We start from the raw sequence: 24,186 nt of genomic DNA on the forward strand, positions 1-24,186 counted from the left end.
ATTAAAACCTGTTAAAGATAGGGCTGACTATCTGACTGCATATAATAATTATAATTGAATAGAAAACACTCTAAAGCTTCTAAAACCGTTCAAATTATGTCTGTATGTAAAGCAGAACTCTCAGGGCAGCCATTCTCCCAAACTCTCTCTTGTCATCAAGAAAGTTGGGCCAACTTTGACGTCATCGCCCCCACCCTTCCCAAGCAGCTACAGATCTAGGAACAGTTTCTATGTCTTCAGCGCGATGTCTGCTTTCAATGGGGCTTGTCATTGTGAGAATCGCGCTGCCTCCACTTTTGGCGGGCTGAACCCTTCAGGTCACGCGAAAATACATGCACTCTGATGCGCGCGTCTGGTCCAGAGCTCTCTTTCTTCCAGGGTTGACCAAACGACGTGTGTTTGTCTGTTCGAGCTAAGGATTGGTTTGCGTGTTAAGAACATGTTAAAGCTTGATTCTGCACTTATTTTGACCAGTTTCGTCGACATATAATATGTAATTTTGTAGTTTAGATGCGCATCCACTAGAATTTTGGCTGCATTTCAGACGGAATTTGTAGTGTTTGATAGCCCAAAGACACAGACTTGAAAACCAAACACAGTTTTTGGTAAGTATGACTACTTCCAAGGCTTATGATCGAAGAACATCAAAGGTAAGGGAATATTTATGTGGTTATTTTTGTGTTTCTGTGGAGTCCAACATAGTGGAGACATAATGCTAATGTGTGAGCGCCGTTTCATATTACAGCCTAGTGAACAAATTCTGTAATGTTAAAAATAAATGTAACACAGCGGTTGCATTAAGAAGAAGTGTATCTTTCTATCTATATGTAGAACATGTATATTTAGTCAGAGTTTATGATGTGTATTGCTTGTTATCTGACGTTATCTGCCGGAGCTATCGTCATTTCTCCGGACATTTGAGTAGCATTTTTTGAACATTGCGTCATTGTAAACAGAGATTTATGGATATAAATAGCATATTATTGAAAAAAATCATAAATGTACTGTGTAACATGTCCCTATTACTGTCATCTGATGAAGATTTTCAAAAGGTTAGTGAATTATTTTTCTTTGAATCCTGCGTTTGTTGATTGCATATTTTGTTCAACTTGGCTATTCAAATTAGCTGTGTCTTTGGTGGTGGTTTGACATAAATATGTGCTATGTTTTCGCCGTAAAACATTTCAGAAATCTGACTTGCTGGCTGGATGAACAAGGTGTTTATCTTTCATTTGAGCTATTGGACTTGTTAATGTGTGGAGGTTAAATATTTCTAAGAATATTTTTGAATTCCATGCGCCACCGTTCCAGCTGAACGTGGGAGGGGTCGTTCCCAAAAGGGAACCCTACCCCGTCAACAGGTATGTAATAACTCATTAGACACCACACAACATCGAAAGATGTTGTAAAAGATGTTGTAAAAGATGAGTGTAAAAAACATTAGGAACACCTTCCTAATATTGAGTTAAACCCCCCTTTGCCCTCAGAACAGCCTCAATTCGTTGGGGAATGGACTCTACAATGTGTCGAATGCGCTCCTGGCCAATGCTTCCTACAGTTGTGTCAAGTTGGCTGGTAGTGGATCTCTACTCCGAATAGCTCGTTCCATCTCATCCCAAAGATGCTCAATTGGATTGAGATCTGGTGACTGCTGGACAGGCCACTACAGTAAGCTGAAAAGGACTCCTGACATCTCCAGAAGTGATAAGGATAATTTTTGTCTTCATCTGTTGTCGAGTACTGTCTTTTTGCTAGCTAAGGCCATCTACTTTAAGTGCTGCCTGTCTTCCCAGTAGCCTACTTGGTGTGTGAACTGCAGACTGCTCATAACTAGCAGATGACTGTTGACACATCAACCAGGATCAAGTTCTCCTCTCATAGGCAATCAGCAATAAGTACAGGGAGGTGTTCTCTTCACCTCTTCTATGCAATTAGCAGTTAGTGTTAGTACTTCAGTCTCTCCTGGTTTCTCAGCAGTAGCTGTAAGAGGCGGTCATGTCAGTCCCATTGACATAACTAAGACCATCGCCGAAACAAAGACGTTTCCGCTAAGTTCTTTGAGGAAGGAAAGATAGGAAGGCTCCACACCACTCTCTCACTTGACTATCTTACCTAGTTATTTTATGATTATCTCATTTTGCTCTTTTGTAGCTTTGGCAACTTTGTGTTTTATATACCTGTTTGCTCATATCCCTGTAGGCTTTACAGATGCTCCCCACTCCTTGGCTGTAACCATTCTAATTTAGTTTACCATGCGCGAACAACCCATGTGCAATCCCTGTAAGCGTTTAGAACTGCCGATCTGAGGTCAAGAACACCGAGTTCATTTCAGTCTATGCTGCCCTTCAGTCACTTTACTTGTTTGCCCTGGAGGACACATGGATCACAGAAGACTACTACTCCAGCTGCTCTCTTCATCTGACTATGTTTTCTCTCATAGTCCAAGAGCATCTGATTGTCGTGGTGGCACAGGGCTACTCATTTCTGTTAACTGGAGATTCTCTATTCTACCTCTCTCATCTGTCCATATGCTCATTTGAATTCCATACTGTCACTTGTTTACTCAAGCTTAACAATGTTGTCATCGATCGCACACCAGGTGCCCTTGGAGAGTTCATCAATGCGCTTAACACCCCTCCACCACCCCCTCTTCGGAGGACAAATCTTTTAGTTTTTAACAGCTTTTTTTTGCTGCATACACTGTACATACATTTTACATACATGGTACTTTTACAGTGGGGCAAAAAAGTATTTAGTCAGCCACCAATTGTGCAAGTTCTCATACTTAAAAAGATGAGAGAGGCCTGTAATTTTCATCATAGGTACACTTCAACTATGACAGACAAAATGAGGAAGAAAATGCAGAAAATCACATTGTAGGATTTTTTATGAATTTATTTGCAAATTATGGTGGAAAATAAGTATTTGGTCACCTACAAACAAGCAAGATTTCTGGCTCTCACAGACCTGTAACTTCTTCTTTAAGGGGCTCCTCTGTCCTCCACTCATTACCTGTATTAATCTCTTAAATCGACCCCCTACTTTTTCAAACATTCTGTTAAAAATCGCGCAACATTTCAGCGCCCTGCTACTCATGCCAGGAATATAGTATATGCATATGATTAGTATGTGTGGATAGAAAACACTCAGACGTTATAAAACTGGTTAAATCACGGCTGTGACTATAACAGAACGTGTGTTTAATCGAAAAGCGCAGGAAAATCTGATCACTGAAAATGGGAAAATATATCCATGCGCCACTTGAACGTGTTGTTGAATGGGAGCCACATTAAATGGGGCCGAGGTTGCAATACCTACAGCTTCCACACGATGTCAACAGTCTTGTGATTTGCCTACGATTTGTTTCTTGGTCAAACGGAGACGAGGCAGTGCATTTCTTTTGGTCTCCGACCGGATATTTTGGTTGAGATTTACCCGGACATTATTTCCAGACGTACAGCTATAGAATATACATCGCCTCGTGATCAATTTGATCGATTATTAACGTTTACTAATACCTAAAGTTGCATTACAAAAGTATTTCGAAGTGTTTTGTGAAAGTTTATCGTCGACTTCTTTAATTAAAAAAAATGACGTTGCGTTAAAAAACTATGTTTTTTTCCTTAATCACACAGTCTTCATAGATCGATATCTAGGCTATATATGGACCGATTTAAATGAAAAAAAGACCCAATAGTGATGTTTATGGGACATCTAGGAGTGCCAACAAAGAAGATTGTCAAAGGTAATGAATGGTTTATATTTTATTTGTGCATTTTGTGTAGCGCCGACTATGCTAATTATTTTGTTTACGTCCCCTGCGGGTCTTTTAGGGTGTTACATGCTATCAGATAATAGCTTCTCATGCTTTCGCCAAAAAGCATTTTAAAAATCTGACTTGTTGGCTGGATTCACGAGTGTAGCTTTAATTCAGTACCCTGCATGTGTATTTTAATGAACGTTTGAGTTTTAACGAGTGCTATTAGCATTTAGCGTAGCGCATTTGCATTTCCAGATGTCTAGATGGGACGCCTGCGTGTCGGGTAGGAGTAAGAGGTTAATGGCACCTGTTTGAACTTGTTATCAGTATAAAAGACATCTGTCCACAAGCAATCACATAACAATAATACATTACCAAACATGAGCTCTTTAATCCCAACTCTCAGCCCATCCCACCTATCACCATAGACCTCAGCTCTTTAATCCCACCTCTCTCAGCCCATCCCACCTATCACCATAGAACACCCTCGTTCAGTTTCCATGTGCTATATACTTTTCAATTTTGTTGTGATGTTTTACATAATGAATTGACCTTTCTAATCATATATTATCCACAGATTGTGAGCTGACGATGAAAACCTTTCCTTTCGAGTATTATCACATTATTTATTGACTGACTATGGCTTTCCAAATCGCCCAACACTGCTATTTATGAGGTTAATTTGCATGTTATGATTGTTTAAAAAAAAATCCATTCCTGAACCTGTGACCAGAAAGAAGCTAGAATAAATTATCTATTGGGTTAGGGTTACTGTCTCTTTTCATCAAAATCTACAGAGCGGAGATTGTTGTATGCCAATATATAGCATTCTGTTGGTGGGAAGAATTTTACATAATTTAAATTGAAAAACGTTTGGATCCAGACCACCTCCAGAGAACATGGATCACTCTACAGCAACTGGGTTTGGAAGAAGAGCGTGACCAAATATTGACCCTGGAAAACACTAAGGTCCTCTCCATCGTTTGTTCTCTCGTTCCCTCACAGTGGAGCCAGCAAATTTCTTTCCATTTATTTTGCAACCTGTATGGAGCAGCTGTCAACATTTTTGTCCTCAAATGAAACTGGTGTATTTTTCTATTTATGCCAGTTCCATTCAGCCAATTTGTATCTTTTTAAACAAGTTCCCTACCTTCTCTCTTTCCACTTCCCTCCTTCAATTTGTATTGAGCAGATATTCCAATATATTTTCCATAACTGCATATGTAACTCCACCGTTTCTATTCGTAATATCATTAACAAATATAAATCAATAACATCAAAAAATCCCATAAAGAATGTTTTTTTTAAAACAATCAGTATCTTTGAGTTTAACTATAACATTTGTTGTAATATTTGTTCTATCTTTTCTGGAGGATAAAACTGAAATTGTAACCAGCTTTGTATGGCATGTTTAAGAAAGGGCAATACTTAAACTTAATTATCAATTAGCTGGAAAAGAGAAGTTGTAATCTGTATGAAGGCAAAAAAGGCCATTTGTGAACAAAGGATGAGCCTTTCTTCAACCCAAAATGGTTCTTTAGTACATTTACATTTACATTTAAGTCATTTAGCAGACGCTCTTATCCAGAGCGACTTACAAATTGGTGCATTCACCTTATGACATCCAGTGGAACAACCACTTTACAATAGTGCATCTAAATATTTTAAGGGGGGGGGGTGAGAAGGATTACTTTATCCTATCCTAGGTATTCCTTAAAGAGGTGGGGTTTCAGGTGTCTCCGGAAGGTGGTGATTGACTCCGCTGTCCTGGCGTCGTGAGGGAGTTTGTTCCACCATTGGGGAGCCAGAGCAGCGAACAGTTTTGACTGGGCTGAGCGGGAACTGTACTTCCTCAGTGGTAGGGAGGCGAGCAGGCCAGAGGTGGATGAACGCAGTGCCCTTATTTGGGTGTAGGGCCTGATCAGAGCCTGGAGGTACTGAGGTGCCGTTCCCCTCACAGCTCCGTAGGCAAGCACCATGGTCTTGTAGCGAATGCGAGCTTCAACTGGAAGCCAGTGGAGAGAGCGGAGGAGCGGGGTGACGTGAGAGAACCTGGGAAGGTTGAACACTAGACGGGCTGCGGCGTTCTGGATGAGTTGTAGGGGTTTAATGGCACAGGCAGGGAGCCCAGCCAACAGCAAGTTGCAGTAATCCAGACGGGAGATGAAAAGTGCCTGGATTAGGACCTGCGCCGCTTCCTGTGTGAGGCAGGGTCGTACTCTGCGGATGTTGTAGAGCATGAACCTACAGGAACGGGCCACCGCCTTGATGTTAGTTGAGAACGACAGGGTGTTGTCCAGGATCACGCCAAGGTTCTTAGCGCTCTGGGAGGAGGACACAATGGAGTTGTCAACCGTGATGGCGAGATCATGGAACGGGCAGTCCTTCCCCGGGAGGAAGAGCAGCTCCGTCTTGCCGAAGTTCAGCTTGAGGTGGTGATCCGTCATCCACACTGATATGTCTGCCAGACATGCAGAGATGCGATTCGCCACCTGGTCATCAGAAGGGGGAAAGGAGAAGATTAATTGTGTGTCGTCTGCATAGCAATGATAGGAGAGACCATGTGAGGTTATGACAGAGCCAAGTGACTTGGTGTATAGCGAGAATAGGAGAGGGCCTAGAACAGAGCCCTGGGGGACACCAGTGGTGAGAGCGCGTGGTGAGGAGACAGATTCTCGCCATGCCACCTGGTAGGAGCGACCTGTCAGGTAGGACGCAATCCAAGCGTGGGCCGCGCCGGAGATGCCCAACTCGGAGAGGGTGGAGAGGAGGATCTGATGGTTCACAGTATCGAAGGCAGCCGATAGGTCTAGAAGGATGAGAGCAGAGGAGAGAGAGTTAGCTTTAGCGGTGCGGAGCGCCTCCGTGTTACAGAGAAGAGCAGTCTCAGTTGAATGACTAGTCTTGAAACCTGACTGATTTGGATCAAGAAGGTCATTCTGAGAGAGATAGCGGGAGAGCTGACCAAGGACGGCACGTTCAAGAGTTTTGGAGAGAAAAGAAAGAAGGGATACTGGTCTGTAGTTGTTGACGGAGGGATCGAGTGTAGTAGATTAAGTATAATTTTTGTAGGAGTGAAGCTTTTAGTGAGAGATTTAAAGCTTTAATATTTCATAATTTTAGACTCCCCAAACCCATGTTCATTATAAATAGTCACATTTAATTTTGTCTGGCTTACCATTCCAAATAAAATTAAAAACATTTTGCCCATATGATTTAAATGAGTCTGGAGTAGGTGTCACGAATCCCGCCGAAGATGGTGCCTCTTCCTGTTTGGGAGGCGCTTGGCGGTCGTCGTCGCCGCCAGCCTATTAGCTGCCATCGATTCCCTTTCCTTTTGTTTCTGTTAGTTGGGTCTAATTGGTTCCATCTGTTTTGAGTTAGTTTTGTTTGTAGTCTATTTAAGGGCACTAGGCCCGCTGGGTATTGTGCGGGCTTGTTCTCTGTTTATTGGTGTTAGTATATTAGTGTGATCTCTATTTTTCCGGACAGTTTTAGTCCTGTGTATTTTGGACGGGTTGTTTCATGCGCCTTTGTGTTTTGCATGTCCGTGTCTCCTCTGTCTTGGAATAAAAGATCCATGTACGGAATTACCTGCTCTCTGCGCTTGACTCCTCCACTCACCATTCATAGAAGTCATAACAGTAGGCAGTGCCATTAGTAAGTAAGTAAACTGTGATATGATCAAATAGTTAATCAATGTAATTTTTCCATGATTAGACAAGTATTTACCTCTCCATGGTTGCATAATCTTCTACTTTCTATTGAAATTAATTGTGGTAAGTTCATTTATATTTTTTGGGATGTGAATACCAAGTATGTCAACTTCACCATCCACCCCTTTTATTGGTAAACTACAAGGTCGTGTGAACACTGTATATTTTTTTAAACGATCCAGTATGCAATATGGTACACTTGTCATAATACGGTTTTAATCCAGAGGCTAGAAGAGTGATCAAGATCTTCAAATGAGACTGTGCAGGGATCCAGATTGCAGACTTAAGAAAAAAACTAGAGTCATCAGCTTACATTGACACTTGTTTTTATCCCTTGGATTTCTAACACCTTGATGTTCTTGTTGGATCTCATTTTAATAGCTAGCATTTCAATGGCCATAATAAATAGCTTTGGAGACAATGGACAGCCTTGTTTTACTCCTCTTACTCCGCTTAATACTGAGAAGTTACCATTATTTACTATTTTACATCTGGGGTTGCTGTACATAACTTTAACCCATTGTATAAGAGATTCACCAAAATTAAAGTAAATAAATTCACCATAATTATATAATTCTAGTCAATACTTTATCAAACGCCTTTTCAAAATCTGCTATGAAGACCAGGCCTGGTATCTCCGGTGTTTAATGTTCAATTGTTTCAAGTAATTGTTGTATATCATCTCCAAAATATCATCCATGTAAAAAACCTGTCTGATCAGGATGAACAATATCTGGTAAAACCATTTTTATTCTGTGCTACGCAGTTCGCCAGGATTTTTGCATCGCAACATTGAAGCATTAGAGGCCTCCAGTTTTTTAAATGGACTGAATTTTTATACTTACCACTGGAGCCTGTTTTAGTAGTAATGAAATCAGACCTTCTTGTTGAGTACCTGAAACTCTACCATTTGTATGAGAGTAATTAAACATGTCAATAATGGATCTTTGAGTACATATCCACTAGTTCTACTGGTATATTTTTTTATTTTCTTTATTTTACATTTATTTAACTAGGCATTATTAACGTTTATCTGAAAATACCTGAAGTTGTCTTACAAAAGTAGTTTGAAATATTTTGGCAAAGTTTAAATTATAGGCAACTTTTGAAATGTTTTGTAGTGACGTTGTGTTTTTTGGCAGCTGTTTTTTTCTCGATCAAACGCGTCAAATAAATGGACATTTGGATATATATGGACGGAATTAATCAAACCAATTGTGATGTTTATAGGACATATTGAAGTGCCAACAAAAGAAGCTCGTCAAAGGTAATGCATGTTTTATATTTTATTTCAGTGTTTTGTGTAGCGCCTGCAGGGTTGAAATATGCTACCCTCTTTGTTGACATTGTGCTATCATCAGATAGCTCCTTATGCTTTCGCCGAAAAGCTTTTTAAAATCTGACATGTTGGCTGGATTCACAACAAGTGTAGCTTTAATTGAGTATCTTACATGTGTGATTTAATGAATGTTTGATTTTATATCATTATTTGAATTTGCCGCGCTGCATTTTCCCTGTTTATTTTCCAAGTGGGACGCAAGCGTTCCCTATACCATAAGAAGTTAATTAGCCAGATCTGTTTTTGGTCCAATAGAATATTTAAAATAATCCATCTTGCTTGCAATTTTGTTTGCACAATCAGATCAAAATGTGTATTCATTAATATAATCACCCCTTCTGAGTTTCTTTGCCCATGACAAAAATATATTTCTCCCTCCCAGTCCTTTTTCCACCCAACCTCATCTATATTTGTAGAATGAGTTTCCTGTAAACAATAGATATTATATTATGTTTCTTTCAGCTATTTAAAATTGCTATTTGTATCTGCTAAGCCATTACAATTATAACTGGCTATAATTATTTAACCACTTACATAATGGTCCCCAAGTTACAATTATACTTACCACACGCTTGATAAGCTCAAAGCGACTTCATCTCTCATGATGTCTGCCTTCGATTAATGTATTTCTCCTCCTTGCCTCTTTTCACCTCACCCTTTCCCAATCCCCTCCAACTCACAAGGCAGGCAACACTTGACCTCATCTTTACTAGTCTCACTGCAACACCCCTCTCCAGGTCTCTGACCACTACTTTGTTTGTTTGCTTTTCTGTCTCTCTTTCCTCCAACCCTAGCTACTCAGTGCCAACCAAGATGATCTCTCCCACTACTCTCTCCTCCTGTATCCTATCTCTCCATTCCGCTAAATCCTTCTCCCTTCTGTCTCCTGTTTCTGCCTCTTCGACCCTACTCTCCACCCTTTCTATGACTCGCACTGTCCCCTCCTGCTCGGTGTCTGAGTGAATCATTGCGAGCTTACAGAGCAGGGCTGTGGGCAGCTGAGCACAAATGGAGGAAAACTAAACTTCCGGCCAGGCTTCAAGACAGGTCACTCAACCGAGACTGCTCTTATCTGTGTCATGGAGGCTCTCCGCACTGCCAAAGCTGACACTCTCTCCTCTGTTCTCATCCTCCTAGATCTATCCACTGCCTTCAACACTGAACCATCAGATCCTCCTCTCCACCCTCTCAGGGCTGGGCATCTCAGGCTCTGCACACTCTTGTATTGCATCCTACCTGACAGGCCGCTCCTACCAGCTGACGTGGAGAGGATCGGTGTCTGCACCACGTACTCTCACTACAGGTGTCCCCCAGGGCTCGGTTCAAGACACTCTTCTCTCTGTACAGAAAGTCACTCGGCTCCGTCATATCCTTACATGGTCTTTCCTATCATTGCTATGCAGATGACTGGCAACTCATTTTCTCTTTTTTCCCTTCTGACACCCAGATGGCGGCACGCATCTCTGCGTGCCTGGCAGATATCTCAGCTTGGATGTTGACCCACCACCTCAAGTTCAACCTTTACAAGACAGAGCTATTCTTCTTCCTGGGGAAAGCCTTCCCGCTCAGACCTATGGAGCGGCAACATAAACTGCCCCTCCCTACCTTCAGGCAATGCTCAAACCCTACACCCCAACCTGAGCCACCTCTGGTCTCTTGGCCCTCCCACCCCTATGGGAGGGCAGCTCCTGTTCAACCCAGTCCAAGCTCTTCTCTGTCCTGGCACCCCAATGGTGGAACCAAATTCCACCTGAAGCTAGGACAGAAATCCCTGTGCCTCTTCCAAAAGCACCTCAAACCCAACCTCTTCAAAGAGTATCTTAAATAGTCAGTTGACTGTCTGTTGCTCTGCACAATTCGTGTCAGCCTCCTTTGTCCTATTTTATCAATGAACTGTTTTCGACCACTGGCCTGCTGTTGGTTGGATGTCGTTTGGGTGGTGGACCATTCTTGATACACACAGGGAAATGCTGAGAGTGCAAAACCGAACAGTGTTGCAGTTCTTGACACACTCACACTGGCACCTATAAACATACCCGGTCAAAGGCATAAATCTTTTATCGTGCCCATTCACCCTCAGAATGGCACACATACACAATACATGTCTCAACGCTTAAACATCCTTCTTTAACCTGTCTCCTGCTGGTCTCCTCCCCTTCATCTACACTGATTGAAGTGGATTTAACAGGTGACATCATAAGGGATCATAGCTTTCACCTGGATTCACCTGCTCAGTCTGTCCTAATATTTGGTACACTCAGTGTACATTTCCTTTGTGTACTATTGCTTATAAGGCTAATTCTATGGCCTACGTATATATTTTTGGGGGTTCTCTGTGGACTATCCTTTGGACCTGCTGTTTTCAACTCTCTCTCTAACGTACCTGCTGTCTCTAACTCTGAATGATCGGCTATGAAACGCCAACCTACAGTTATTCCCGAGGTGCTGTCCAGTTGCATCCTCTACAACCACTGTGATTATTATTATTTGACCCTGTTGGTCATCTATGAACATTTGAACATCTTGGCCATTTACTGTTATAATCTCCACCCGGCACAGCCAGAAGAGGACTGGCCACCCCTCAGAGCCTGGTTCCTCTCTAGATTTCTTCCTAGGTTCCTGCCTTTCTAGGGAGTTTTTCCTAGCCATCGTGCTTCTACATCTGCATTGCTTGCTGTTTGGAGTTTTAGGCTGGGTTTCTGTATGACACTTTGACATCGGCTGACGTAAAAACAACTTTATAAATACATTTGATTACACAGACTAGCGACTGAACTGGTAAAATCAATCCTTTATTTCTCAAGGCTGAAATATTTAGATTTTTGCTGAATTTTGGGACTGAATTGAAATGTTACTTTCACTGGAGAACAAGGACTTGGTTTGCATTTTCATTTGTGATTCAGAGACTGAGCCCGTACATTTGCCAGTTGGTTCATTTATGAACAAGCATAATTCTGTACATGACATTTGTGTCCTCCTTTGTTTTTCTATCAGCTATATTGGGTTTGGTTCTGCCTGACCACTATAATTATTCCACTCAATAATCCAGGCTTCAATAGAGACAACACCCAGCTTCCTCTAGGGAATACTGTTTGGTTCAATCATAACTGAATCAACACCGGTTCTTTGCCTCGGTCAATGGAGGAGCCTCCCTTTCCAGCGCAGAGGGAAATTGTCTGAGGAGAGGGAGAGTGGCATTTGCTCTTCCCCTGTGTCTGTTTGATAATTAAAGTGGGACTGCGTGGACTGATGTCTTAATGTACTCTATCATCACAGGCTTTCCTATAAGTTATTCGCTGCCTCACCAAGGTGATGTGGTGATGAGGTGGGGGACAGAATCCGTGTGTATGTGTGTCTCAGTTGTGTGAGTGGTTACATTTGTGCATGGAGATAGTCTGGAGGGAAAGGAACACTTTCTGTATCTAGTTGTAAGAGAAAGAGTAAAGAGGGTCAAAAGTTCCTTCTGAAAAATATAGTAGTGGTGTTGGTTGGTGAATGCACAGTAAAATACCTTAAATGTGTTTTACAGAATTAATACTGTAGATTGCACTGTATTATGGGTAAAATGCTGAATAACACTCCTGAAAAAGGACTCTAACATGCTATATTTCTCGTAGGCCTAATGGCTCGCACCTACTGCAGACTAGAATCACATTTTCAGTTACAGGCGTCAACCTCATGCTGTCGGTTGAGAGACTGTCATGCAGGTGACTTAACAGACTAGAAGCGGCCACAGACAGGTCGCCGGTAGGCGCAGGCCGTAGCAGACAGAGACATTTTCAGCATTGAAGGCAAAAACACGACAGGACAGGGCGATACACAATCACAGCACGGTGAATACTAAACAAGGAACCACGGAACACAAAGGAATAAATAGGGTCAGGGGAAAGGAGAGACATGGAACGGAACAGGTGTGGGAAGACTAAATGATGATTAGGGAATAGGAACAGCTGGGAGCAGGAACGGAACGATAGAGAGAAGAGAGAGCGAGAGAGTGAGAGAGGGAGGGGGAGAGAGAGGGATAGAAAGAGGGAAAGAACCTAATAAGACCAGCAGAGGGAAACGAATAGAATGGGGAGCACAGGGACAAGACATGATAATAAATGACAAACATGACAGAGACATGGAACTCAGACTATAAGCTCCCTTACTCCAAATATATGTGTTCCTGATCATAGAATCCTAATTTAAACTGCATCTACCTCTTCTCCCCCCAACCCCGCACACTATATACACTTTGAATGATGCGCCGCTTTGGTTACGTACAGTAAATAGCCGTAAATCGCAATGCACTCTGGGTGATTTTAGGCATAACTGGTAAATGATACCTGAGATGACATTGAAACATTAATTTTACAGTACATCACTGTAAAGAAGTAGTGTATTTCAAATGGTGCTGTAATTCCACCCCACAGAATACAGCACCCTACCGTATATTTTTGAGCGCCAAAAACGATTGACAGCTAGTGGGTGTATGGTATTGTTTGTCTCATTAACATATTTGGAGGCGTGTCTTGAAAAAGGCTACATTTGTTGTGCCAGTGAGTGGTGTACCAACTAATCGAATATGTGGTAGTTGTGCCTCAACAATTACGTGTATAGAGGACAGATTGGAGTGGCGGCAAGCCACTCCAATAGTATTGTCATGTCCTTGGTCTGTTTTGCCCTGTAGTCACTGCACGTTTGGAAATATTCATTTACACAATATATTTGATATGCTGTAATATAAAAATACATTACTAAGCAGCCGACCTGCTTGCACCAATTACATTAAAATACTGTAAAATACAAACCCTGGTAAATTTACAGCATTATACCAAAAACCAAGTTCTGGCTGGTGCAGACCAAAAACAGTTCTGGCTGGTGCAGACACACAACAGAAAACAATCACCCACGAAACACAATAGAAAACAGGTTCCCCAAATATGGTTCTCAATCAGGGACAACGATTGACAGCTGCCTTTGATTGAGAACCATACCAGGCCAAACACAGAAATAGCAAATCATAGTAAAACTAACATAGACAACCCACCCAACTCACGCCCTGACCATACTAAAACAAAGACATAACAAAAGAACTAAGGTCAGAACGTGACAACAAGTGACACCATCGCCGCTGTAAAGCAAAATTACAGTATTTAGCTGGCATCTCTGCTGCCAGTATAATGCTGTCAATTTACAGGGAAAGGTTTTAAAGTGCAGACACGCCACAAACATTTTCTGTTTCTACACGTAGTCTTCCAACTGCCACTGTCTGAACAAACATGAGATATCCAAGAGATAGAATTTATATAGATTTTCCCCTAAACCTCTGCATTTCGATTGGCATTCCAAAGTTTTTCAAATCCAGAATAAACTATGTACACATCGTCATCAAACAACAAACCTTAGACTTGACACATCTGTCTGGCACTACATCAATATAAGTCCCAAGGCACTCTGCACACACACAAAAAACAGAGAAAAAAGGATTCTGTGAAATCTTATCTTTTGATTATCTGTTTCTCTCAGTTTCTGGCCAAAACAGCCGTGTTTACCAGGGGTAGACGCACACTTAAAGTTCCCATCCCTCAGCCCCACCCTCGCTCTCTCCTGAAACCCCAGGATGTCTTGTGCCCGCCAGGTGCAGAAAAAGCCCTGATAAACCTTTCCATTAAACTGTGGGTGTTTGCCTTCCATCCATTTGCTGTCTCAACGACTGTGCCCAGAGTTGCTCTCCTAGCCGGTCCCAGTGATAAGGTCATGGTATTTCCAATCAGAGTCCTGTAAAACTAACTTTAGAAGAGATGGCATGGGAGCCGTACCTGAATACTAATGGTTTTAGTGCAAAAACCGCATCCTTGAGAAAATGAATGCTTGAGACGTTAGGTATAGTAGCCCATAACGTCAGGACGCATGCAGCACAATGGATTTTGTGAGTGCAACCATTCCAACATTTTCATCTACTCTAGGCTAATTGTTCTTAAGGACTCAACATATGAATGATGGCGTATGAAAAAGCAATAGTCACAAAAGCTGGCCTTTTAGTGTTTGAGCTAAAATCAGCAACACTCAGTCGATAATGCACAGTGCTCATAGAAATGGCTAAATGTGTTCAAGATTATTGCAACCATAATGCCTGTAACGATTGTCGTTGGGAGAAGAGGACCAAGGTACAGCGTGGTACATATTCATAATCATTTTAATAAAGATGAATACTGAACAAAACCAACAAACAGTTCTGTACGGTGCAACAAAAACACTAAACAGAAAATAACTACCCACAACCCATAGTGGGAAAACAGGCTGCCTAAGTATGGTTCTCAATCAGAGACAACGATTGCCAGCTGCCTCTGATTGGGAACCATACCAAGCCAAACACATAGAAATAGAAAACATAGAACACAAAACATAGAATGCCCACCCCAACTCACGCCCTGACCAAACTAAAATAGAGACATAAAAAAGAACCGAAGGTCAGGACGTGACAATGCCCTTAAGCTTTCAGTAAAGAGAGAAACAACTTCCTTTCGGATTATGGCTGAACTATGCCTCTTTTAGCCTCCCCAAGAAGCAAAAATATGTTGATTAGATTGCTAGATGCCGAACTAAGATCGCTACAGTATTTTAATAAGAAGATCCACATTTTGGTTCACTTTTATTCGCCTCACTTTAAAAAAATAAATCAATTACACATTTATTTAAATGTGTATGTCCTGAGTGGAGAAACTGTATGGTGAATGAGGGACTGCACTTATCGAGTAATGAGTAATATTGCATTTGGTGGTACACTACATGGCCAAAAGTATGTGGACGACTGCTCGTCGAACATCTCATAACAAAATCATTGGCAATAACATGGAGTTGCCGTAACAGCCTCCACTCTTCCCAGAAGGCTTTCCATTTGATGTTGGAACATTGCTGTGGGGACTTTCTTCCATTCAGCCACGAGCATTAGTGGAGGTCACGCACTGATGTTGGGCGATTAGGCTTGGCTCGTGGTCTGCGTTTCAATTCATCCCAAAGGTGTGCGAGTGGGTTGAGGTCAAAACTCTGTGCAGGCCAGTCAAGTTATTCCACACCGTTATCGACAAACCATTTCTGTGTGGACCTCGCTTTATGCACAGGGGCATTGTCATGCTGAAACGGGAAAGGACCTTCCCCAAACTGTTTCCATAAAGTTGGAAACACAGAATCGTCTAGAAGGCCATTGTATGTTGTAGCGTTAAGATGTCCCTTCACTGGAACTAAGGGACCTAGCCCGAACCATGGAAAACAGCCCCAGACCATTATTCCTCCTCCACCAAACTTTACGGTTGGTGCCGTGCATTGGGACAGGCGCATGGTGATCTTAGGCTTGTGTGCAGCTGCTCAGCCATGGAGTCCCATTTAATGTAGCACCCGAACAAATAGTACTTGTGGTGACGTTGATTCCAGAGGCAGTTTGGAACTCGGTAGTTAGTGTTGCAACCAAGGACAGACAATTTTTACACATTACGTGCTTCAGCACTCGGCGGTCCCGTTCTGTGAGCTTGTGTGGCCTACCATTTCACGGCTGAGCAATTGTTGCTCCTAGATGTTTCCACTTCACAATAACAGCACTTACAGTTGACCGGGGCAGCTCTGCAGGGCATAAATTTGACGAACGGACTTGTTGGAAAGGTGGCATCCTATGACGGTGCCACATTGAAAGTCATGAGCTTTTCAGTACGGGCCATTTTACTGTCAGTGTTTGTCTATGGAGATCACATGTGCTCGAAATGATACACCTGTCAGGAACGGGTGTGGCTGAAATAGCTGAATCCACTCATTTGAAGGCATGTCCACATACTTGTGGGGATATCTCCAGGGATACTGTGTTATCTATGAAAGTATGTCCATAAAGGACATCATTGGATACTTACTCAAAACCATTTTATACTGTAATAATCTTAATTTTGGAATGTTTGAGGTTATAAAGAGGTTTTACAGATTACCCACTGCGCACACTACGTAATTTCAACCTGGATAATTGGGTAATATGTGGTTGAGATGTTGAACAATGAGACTATAGCCTGTATTCACCCGCCAAAAGTTAGTTGAATGTCTAATGTGCTATGCTTTCAACCATCTTAAAGCACAACCAAATTTCAATGGAAAAACTATGTCAGATTTTTGGTTTAGTGGTCACCCAAATGTCTCACTGCTCTTTCAACCATTTTAAAGCACTGCAAAGTTAAAATGGGAATATAATGTCAGATGTTTTGTTTATTTCATATAAAATTGTATATGTCACTGTCGACAAATACTGTACAACAGGTGTAGGTAGACCTTAGCATTACAAGCCATCAATGCAATTCGAAGAAAAATAAGAGTTAAGAAAAAATGTACTAAATAAAAAGAAAGTAACACAATAAAATAACAAGGCTATAGACGGGGGGAATCGGTACCGAGTCAATGTGCGAGGGTACAGGTTAGTCAAGGTAATTGACGTGATACTGTATGTACATGTAGGTAGTGGTAAAGTGACATAGATAATAAACAGCGAGCAGCATCAATGTAAAAAAACGGGGGGATCAACACAATTATTTGATGTGGACACCAAGGAACTTGAAACTCTCAATCTGCTCCACTACAGCCTCATCGATGAGAATGGGGTCATGCTCGGCCCTCCTTTTCCTGCAGTCCACAATCATCTCCTTTGTCTTGATCACGTTGAGGGAGAGGTTGTTGTCCTGGCACCACATTGCCAGGTCTCTAACCTCCTCCATATAGGCTAATTGTTGTCGTGGATTAGGCCTACCACTGTTGTGATGGCCACGCAGACATGGGTGAACAGGGAGTACAGGAGGGGACTAAGCACACACCCCTGAGGGCCCCGTGTTGAGGATCAGCATGGCAGAGGTGGTGTTGCCACCACTTACCATCTGGGGGCGGCCCGTCGAAGTCCAGGATCCAGTTGCAGAGGGAAGTGTTCAGTCCCAGGTTCCTGAGCTTTGAGGGTACTATGGTGTTGAACGCTGAGCTGTAGTCAATGAGATGTTTTATCTTATTTATTGTCATTAGAATGTCGTCTTTTGGACTATACTGTTGGCAGTTGCAGTTATCCCTTCTCAGCTAGGGCTCAGTCACTTGGGGCCCAGAGAGGGGCGAGGTCAGGCTTCTCTTCATATGTCAATGTATCTGTTAAACCATGTGATGCTATGAAGAATATCAGAAGGGTAGGAGGACAGAATGGAGGCTTGTCTTCTTATGGGAATGTGTCTTTGACTATTGTATGTCACCTCTGACCTAGTATACCTTGACCTAGTATATGACCTAAGAGGCTCACTGTCTCCGTGAGCTTGTCCAGGAGGGGTGTATTTGAGATGGGAGTATCTAGAATTGACAATTGATATATGCCATTGGATAAGGTCATGTTTTGGTCCAAAGTGGTACCAAGAATATGATGAGAATCTCGTCTAGAGGGACCAAACTGAACGATAATTTATAGCTAATGCTATCTAGCTATGGGATACTCCTCTTTCAAGTAAAATGTTCTTTGTGAACTGTTCCTGAGATCTGTGTTTCGTCATGTGAGTTGAGATGGGTGTGTCTTGGCTATAAATGATACTAAGAATTGTTTTGTAAGCACTCTCAGATAATTAATTTATAGACACTGAATTGATCTGAGAGTCACAGGGCTGTGGTGAAGCTCATATATAATTAAAGATGGACTTTATAATATAACTCTGACTTGTGTGTGGCTTGCTCTCTCAATGTTTAGTAATACAGGAAATTACCACGACAATAGTTCCATCTGCGCCACTGACTTCTGGCTTTAATTCCAGTTTTTCTACAAATTAATTATGTTGGATTCACATCTACATCTCAACCAAAATATATAGTGAAAACAATAGTGGTCCTGAAACGGAACCTTGAGGAACACCAAAATTTACAGTTGATTTGTCAGAGGACAAACCATTCACAGAGACAAACTGATATCTTTCCGACAGATAAGATCTAAACCAGGCCAAAACATGTCCATGTAGACCAATTTGGGTTTTCAATCTCTCCAAAAGAATGTGGTGATCGATGGTATCAAAAGCAGCACTAAGGTCTAGGAGCACGAGGACAAATGCAGAGCCTCGGTCTGATGCCATTAAAAGGTAATTTACCACCTTCACAAGTGCAGTCTCAGTGCTATGATGGGGTCTAAAACCAGACTGAAGCATTTCGTATACATTGTTTGTCTTCAGGAAGGCAGTGAGTTGCTGCACAACAGCCTTTTCTAAAAATTTTGAGAGGAATGGAAGATTCGATATAGGCTGATCATTTTTTATATTTTCTGGGTCAAGGTTTGGCTTTTTCCTCACAGCTGCCCGTGTCACTTACTGTTGATAATGTGGTTGTTACTGACAAGGAGCATATGCCTGAGCGCTTTAATAACGACTCCATTAAATCAAGATTCCTATTTGACTCAGCCATGCCTCCTTGCCATTCAACACTTCCTCATCTCTCAGCCCTTCTAATGCGACTACCCCTGATGCTCCTCTCACTCTTTCCCTTGCCCCGCTACATAGTTTCTTCTATGCAGGCTGTCACTGAGTCTGAGGAGCTAAAGGAGCTACTTAAACTTGACCCCAAAAAAACATCTGGGTCAGATGGTTTAGATCCTTTCTTCTTTAAGGTTGCTGCCCCTGGAAGTCAGCCACGGTGTGTCCTTGTGGAGATCAAGCTGATCCTAACTGTTATAGGTCAATGTCTATATTGCCTGTTTATCAAGAGTGCTGGGAAAAACTTGTCAATAATCATATGACTGGCTTTCTTGATGTCTATAGTATTCTGTCTGGGATGTAATCTGGTTTCGGCTCAGGTTATGGATGTGTCACTGCAACCTTAAAGGTCCTAAATGATGGCACCATTGCCCTTGATTCTAAGCAATGCTGTGCTGCTATTGTTATTGACTTGGCCAAAACTTTTGATTATATATAAAGACCATTCCATTGTTGTGGGTTGGCTATAGATTATTGGTGTCTCTGATTGGTCTTTGGACGGGTTTGCTAACTTCCTCTCTCAAAGAGTACAGTGTATAAAGTTAGAACATCTGCTGTCTCAGCCATTGCCTATCACCAAGGGAGTACCCCAAGGCTCGATCCTAGGCCCCACATTCTTCTCCTTTTACATCAGCAACATAGTTCAGGCATTAGGAAGTTTTTTCATCCATTCATATGCAGATGATACAATCTTATACTCAGCTGGCCCCTCCCCAGATTTTGTGCTGAACAAAACAATGTTTTCTTAATGTCCAACAAGCTTTCTCTGCCCTTAACCTTGTTCTGAATACCTTTAAAACATATTGTTCACTCCTCTTTTCAGTTCACTGCAGCTAGTGACTGGAACGAGCTTAAAAAACACTCAAACTGGACAGTAATCTCCATCTCTACATTCAAAGACTCAATCATGGATACTCTTACTGACACTTGTCTCTACCTTTTTGCCCTTTGTTAGGTACAGACAGCAGCAAAATGTTTGTACCATGTTTGTGCTGCTGCCATGTTGTGTTGTTACCGTGCTGTGTTGTCATCTGTTGCTGCCATGCTGTGTTGTCATGTGTTGCTGCCATGCTGTGTGTTGCTGCCATGCTGTGTAGGCATGTATTGCTGCCATGCTGTGTAGGCATGTATTGCTGCCATGCTGTGTAGGCATGTGTTGCTGCCATGCTGTGTAGGCATGTGTTGCTGCCATGCTGTGTTGTCTTAGGTCTCTTATGCAGTGTTGTGGTCCCAGCCACTGTTCCCGCAAAAGGCCTTTTGCCGCTTGGTAGGCTGTCATTGTAAATAAAATAAAAATTCTTAATTGACTTGCCTAGTTAAAAAATATAAGTAAATAAATACAGAGAGCACAGCCACCCTCCATTGCACTCAAGGGGACTTTACCTTTTCATGTTGTTGACCAGGATCTGAAACCACTTCTAGGGTTGCCAGACAGCATAGCACTGGGGTGTATACAACTAGGTCCTGATGTACAAATGCTGCAGAAACAGGCCCCAGAGTTCCAGGAGTATAGTGACCTGTTTAACATTGAAGATATTGGCAAACTACAAGTGGTATATCACATAAAACTGGATGAGTTTGTAATAGCCACAGTCTGTGCACCCAGAAAGGTGCCAGTAGCCATAAAAGAAAAAGTGGTCAAAGGGCTTGACATAATGTTGGGGTTAGGTGTAGCTGCTGTAAAAAAAAAGACGTCTCTGTCAGGCTATGCATGGACCCAGTGCACCTGAACAAAGCTCTGCTAAGGCCACACCACCCCATGAAAACTAGCCATGTGAGATAGTAGTGGACAACATCCTGGTGTGGGGACGCACCCTGGATGAACACGATGAGCGCCTCAAACAGGTCCTCAACAGGATTAGGGCTGTCAACGTGAAGCTGAATTGCAGAAGTGCAGATTCAGGCTCCATGACATTCCCTACATCGGGCACCATCTCACAGCTAGCAGAGTGAAACCTAGTCTGGAAAAGACAGGCCATCATGCAGATGCCCAAGCCAGAAGAAAAGCAGACACTGCAGCGCTTTCTGGGTATGACTAACTATCTGTCTAAGTTCATGCCACAATACAGTGAGGTGACGGGGCTCCTCTATCAGGATACTGAATTGTGCGGTAAGGAGCAACATGACGCTGCCCTGGCCAAACTAAAGGGTTGCTGTCAAGCTAACCGGTGCTCCAGTTCTATGATGTGGGCAAACCAGTGGTGATATCTGCAGACGCATCCCAGCATGGTCTCGGAGAAATATGTCTCCAAATAAAATTGTATTTGTCACATGCTTCGTAAACAACAGGAAATGCTTACTTACGGGGCCCTTCCCAACAATGCAGAGAGAGAATTTTAGAAAAAGAATAACACAAGGAATAAATACACAATGAGTAACGATAACTTGACAGAGGGTACCAGTATTATTCAGAGGGTATCAGTACCGAGTTGATGTGCAGGGGTAAGAGGTACAGTTGAAGTCAGAAGTTTATACATAAGCTTTCCACAATAAGATGGGTGAATTTTGGCCCCTTCCTCCTGACAGAGCTGGTGTAACTGAGTCAGGTTTGTAGGCCTCCTTGCTCGCATACGCTTTATAATTTCTGCCCACACATTGTCTATAGGATGGAGGTTGGATTTGTGATGGCTACTCAAATGCCTTTACTTGGTTGTCCTCAAGCCATTTTGCCACAACTTTGGAAGTATGCTTGGGTCATTGTCCATTTGGAAGGCCCATTTGCGACCAAGCTTTAACTTCCTGACTTATGTCTTGATGTTGCTTCAATATATCCACGTAATTTTCCATCCTCATGTTGCCATCTAATTTGTGAAGTGCACCAGTCCCTACTGCAGCAAAGCACCCCCACAACATGATGCTGTCACCCCCGTGGGATGGTGGGACGCTTGCAAGCCTCCCCCCTTTTTCCTCCAAACATAACAATGGTCATTATGGCCAAACAGTTCTATTTTTGTTTTTGTCATGTTTTGTCATTTATTATCTTGTCTTGTCCCTGTGCTTCCCATTCTATTCGTTTCCCTCTGCTGGTCTTATTAGGTTCTTTCCCCTCTTTCTATCCCTCTCTCTCCCCCTCCCTCTCTCACTCTCTCGCTCTCTCTTCTCTCTATCGTTCCGTTCCTGCTCCCAGCTGTTCCTATTCCCCTAATCAATCATTTAGTCTTCCCACACCTGTTCCCGATCCTTTCCCCTGATTAGAGTCCCTATTTCTTCCTTTGTGTTCCGTTCCTGTGCTGTCGGTTCCTTGTCTAGAATTCACCGTGCTGTGTTTGTGTATCGCCCTGTCGTGTCGTGTTTTCCTCAGATGCTGCGTGGTGAGCAGGTGTCTGAGTCTGTCTGGTTCAAGTGCCTTCCCGAGGCAACCTGCTGTTCACCTGCTGTTCAAGATCGAGTCTCCAGTTTGTCCTCGTCATTTCGAGTGAAAGTTGTGTTTTTTGTTTGTATTTACTTTACTGGATTAAAGACTCTGTTTTCGCCAAGTCGCTTTTGGGTCCTCTTTCACCTGCATGACAGAAGGAACCGACCAAGGAATGGACCCAGCGACTTCAGACGCTCGTTACACTGCCGTCGAGATCCAAGGAGCCATGCTCGGCAGACACGAGCAGGAATTGTCTGCTGCTCGCCATGCCGTGGAGAACCTGGCCGCTCAGGTTTCCGACCTCTCTGGACAGTTCCAGAGTCTACGTCTCGTGCCACCTGTTACTTCCTGGCCTGCCGAGCCTCCAGAACCTAGGGTTAATAACCCACCTTGCTACTCCGGGCAGCCCACTGAGTGCCGCTCCTTTCTCACGCAGTGTGAGATTGTGTTCTCTCTCCAACCCAACACATACTCTAGAGAGAGAGCTCGGGTTGCTTACGTCATTTCACTCCTTACTGGCCGGGCTCGAGAATGGGGCACAGCTATCTGGGAGGCAAGGGCTGATTGCTCTAACAAGTTCCAGAACTTTAAAGAGGAGATGATTCGGGTTTTTGACCGTTCAGTTTTTGGTAGGGAGGCTTCTAGGGCCCTGGCTTCCTTATGCCAAGGTGAACGGTCCATAACGGATTATTCTATTGAGTTTCGCACTCTTGCTGCCTCTAGTGAGTGGAACGAGCCGGCGCTGCTCGCTCGTTTTCTGGAGGGACTCCACGCAGTGGTTAAGGATGAGATTCTCTCCCGGGAGGTCCCTTCAGATGTGGACTCTTTGATTGCTCTCGCCATCCGCATAGAACGACGGGTAGATCTTCGTCACCGGGCTCGTGGAAGAGAGCTCGCATCAACGGTGTTTCCTGCTCCGCATCGCAACCATCTCCCTCCTCTGGCTCAGAGTCTGAGCCCATGCAGCTGGGAGGGATTCGCATCTCGACTAAGGAGAGGGAACGGAGGATCACCAACCGCCTGTGCCTCTATTGCGGAGTTGCTGGACATTTTGTTAATTCATGTCCAGTAAAAGCCAGAGCTCATCTGTAAGCGGAGGGCTACAGGTGAGCGCAACTACTCAAGTCTCTCCATCAAAATCCTGTACTACTTTGTCGGTCCATCTACGCTGGACCGGTTCGGGTGCTACATGTCCTGTGCCTTGATAGACTCTGGGGCTGAGGGTTGTTTCATGGACGAAGCATGGGTTCGGAAACATGACATTCCTTTCAGAGAGTTAGAGAAGCCTACGCCCATGTTCGCCTTAGATGGTAGTCATCTTCCCAGTATCAGATTTGAGACACTACCTTTAACCCTCACAGTATCTGGTAACCACAGTGAGACTATTTCTTTTTTGATTTTTCGTTCACCGTTTACACCTGTTGTTTTGGGTCATCCCTGGCTAGTATGTCATAATCCTTCTATTAATTGGTCTAGTAATTCTATCCTATCCTGGAACGTTTCTTGTCATGTGAAGTGTTTAA

This window comes from Oncorhynchus gorbuscha, linkage group LG19 (genome assembly GCF_021184085.1).
Source record: "Oncorhynchus gorbuscha isolate QuinsamMale2020 ecotype Even-year linkage group LG19, OgorEven_v1.0, whole genome shotgun sequence".
In the NCBI taxonomy this organism is placed as follows: Eukaryota; Metazoa; Chordata; class Actinopteri; order Salmoniformes; family Salmonidae; genus Oncorhynchus; species Oncorhynchus gorbuscha.